The sequence below is a fragment of the Crocuta crocuta genome, unplaced genomic scaffold, assembly GCF_008692635.1.
Source record: "Crocuta crocuta isolate KB4526 unplaced genomic scaffold, BGI_CrCroc_1.0 scaffold68, whole genome shotgun sequence".
NCBI classification, from domain to species: domain Eukaryota; kingdom Metazoa; phylum Chordata; class Mammalia; order Carnivora; family Hyaenidae; genus Crocuta; species Crocuta crocuta.
In genome coordinates, this window is record NW_027532426.1 from 1995969 (window position 1) to 1999134 (window position 3166).

The 3166-nt window shown below is 49.0% G+C and overlaps 1 protein-coding gene across 2 annotated transcripts in view; it reads left to right on the forward strand.

Moving 5' to 3' along the window:
- Window positions 1–3166, forward strand: part of TNS4 (tensin 4) — a 22469-nt gene that overhangs the window by 569 nt on the left and 18734 nt on the right. The window lies entirely within an intron of this gene.

Below are 3166 nucleotides of genomic sequence, written 5' to 3' on the forward strand. Positions count from 1 at the left end.
GGAGGGAGCTATGGCCATCCCAGGTTCTGCTTCAGTGGGTCTGGGATGGGACCATCAGAAGCCACTCTTCAAGGATGGGGGTGGAGTGGGGGTGGGCTATTAGGCAAAGTGTTTTTGAGGAGGCTCAGGCTTCACCTTCTGTGGCCCTCCCTCATAATAGGAGGGACAGAGGTCCATGAAATGGAAACAGGGATTTGGCAAGGAATCAGGAGCCCTGGGGAACAAAGAAAGATATTTGAGTCCAAATCTGAAGGGGGAATGTATGGGAGTGTGAATAGGGCAGAGCTGGCTGGAGCCCTCCCTGCCCACCTATACACCCCAACATGCACACATGCGCGCACGCACACACACACACACACACACACACACACACACACAGTCTGGAGCCCCAGGGACCCTCCCCATTACTTTCGAGCAGGAAAGAAAGAGCTAGAAAGTGGGCTGGTGAGGGTGTCCAGGAATAAAGGAGTGAGACCCAACCCCTGCCCTGGGAGTGTTCAAAGTGAGAAAGAGTTTGAACAGGACCCTGAGGGGTTGCCTGCCTTTTGCTCAATCCCAGGCCTGTCCCACTGGGTTCCAGAATCCCAGAAGGAGCAGATGTGGAAAGGGTCTTAAATTTGTGAAGCAGTGACACAGGGTTAAGAGTTTGGGACTGTGGAGCCAAGACCACCCAGGTTCAAAGCCACTGGGTTCAAGCCCCATTTCTACCAGTGGATTCTGCAGGCTCTTTGACCTTAGGCAAATCCCTGAACCTCTCCAGCCTCACAGTAATAGTACCCTCCTCATAGAACCATAGAGAAAGTGAGTACGTTTTAAGCTCCATTATTATTATATCCCCATCATACAGATGGGACAACTGAGGCCCATAGGGGAAAGGATAGCACAAAAGCAGTTTTCCAATCAGTAAGCAGGCATCCTGGGTGATGGCCCCAGCCCTCAATGTGCTCTGCAAAGCCAGTAACCCCAAGTTCCTCTGTGGGACCCAGCCCAAAACCCTTCAGGGTGCACTACGATCCTGCCCCAGTAAACTCAGGCCACTTGGAGCATGTGAAGAAAGAGCCACAGCTCCTCGTCCTCAACTGCCCCTAGGAAGGAGCTCCGGGGACTATTCCCTTCCACTGCCATTTATAGACACGCTTCCCAAGCTTGGGATGCACCGCCCCCTCCAGGCCCCAGCCAAGGAGAAGTCTGACAACAGAGCCTACAGGAGCCACGGGGAGGATAGAGACTGGCTTTTCTCATTAATTTACTGGGTGACCTCGGGCAAATCACACACCCTCTCTGGCCCGCAGATATCCCTCCGCATTTGAACCGCATGCAGTAAAGGGAGTTAAGAATCCCAAGTCCCACAGCCTGGGTTTGAATCTCAGCTCTACATTTCTGGATGTGTGACCTATGCAGATTCCTTAACCTCTCTGAGTCTCAGTTTCTTCATCTGTAAAATGGACTAATTAATAGAGATGCAATACTTCCTAGGGTTGTGGGAGGATTCAAATAGTTACCGCATGTAAAACACATAGGTGAGTGCTCAGTAAGCGGGAGCTATGATTATTTATTATTATGAAGGGGTTATACTCTACATAAGCCCTTCTTTCTAAGTATTTAGAATTATCCAGCTGCTTTCACTTACTGACTCCACACCGCTCTCTGAGAGGGTACAGGGCAGGAATTCTTATTCTCAGCTCACAGAGGAGGAAACTGAGGGACAGAGTTACACCTTACAGAGCTGTTTGAGCTGAGATTTTAAGCTGCATCTTCTAACTCCACAGTTTGCATCCTTCCTAGGCTGATCTCTATGCCTTTTCCAGCCGTGGGGTCTGACTCTAAAGCAGGATGTGATGGAGGCATTTTGGAAAAAGGGAGAAGCAGAGCCGGGGAGTGCTGAAAGGCACACAGTGAGGCTCAGGGCTGGCGGTGGTAGTACAACCAGCATGTCCCCACTCCTTCCAGTTTTCTTGGCAGCCTCAATCCCACAACCTGTCATCACCTACCCAGCCCCACCTATAAGAAACTACTAACAAGCAGCATTAAGGCTAAACAACAAGAAGAACTTTCCACACTAAGGGAAACAGGGAAGTTGGGACATCTCTTTCCCAAATGAGCCCACAGGGAGTGATTATCAACTGATGATGTCACGGCCAAGCTCAGAACTATTCTGTGGCTCTTCATTGCCCTCAGGGCTGAGTTGGCACTACTGAGCCCAGCCTACAAAGTTCTGCAGGGTCCAGCCAGCCGTTCCCCCACCCCCACCCCATCTTTCCCCCATCCAACCTAGGTGCTCTCTGTGTGTCAGATGCTCAGAATGCCCGTCCACTAGGGCCCTGAACATACCTGCCTCTTCACTCTACCTGCCTTGCCCAGCTAGCTCCTGCTTTTCCTTCTTGTCTCCCTTTACATGTCCCTTCCTCCAGGAAGTCCTCCCTGACCTCCCCACTGGTGCCTACAAAATCTTCTCTGCTTTGCCTCTTCCCTGGCAACCCTGTTTAGAATTGCTCACCTGCCTGCTAGTCTGTTTCACCAACTGGCCCACATACAGCTAAATGCAAGGTTCCTGACATCAGGCAGCCTGAGGTCCTGTCCTGCTCTGATACTTGTTGGCCATATGACCCTTGGGCAACTTACTGACCACTCTGTCTCTCTATTCACACATCATAAAATGGAAAATAATAATATGTACCTCATATGGTTGTTAGGAGGAGTTTAAAAGGCTTTATGTATAATGTATGTGCACAGTAATTACTCAATAAATATTAGCTAGTATTTATTTAATAATAAGGCTGTGACATAGTAGATATTCAATAACCTCTTAATTGAAGAGCTTTTATTTAAGAATCATCTGCATAATGCTTATTATGTGCCACGAACTGTTCTAGGCAAGTTACAAATCTTAACTCATTTTACAGATAAGGAAAACTGAGGCACAGAGAAGTTAAGTAACTTGTCCAGCATTGTACAGCTAGTAAGTGGTAGAGCCAGGATGCAGACCCAGACACTCTGGCTCCAGTATCCATGCTTCTTATTTTATTATTATTATTTTAATGTTTATTTAAGTAATCTCAACACCCAACACGTTGCCCAAACTCACGACCCTGAGATCAAGAGTCACATGCTCTTCTGACTGAGCCAGCCAGGCGCCCCACCCCCCACCCCACCCCCACCCGCACCC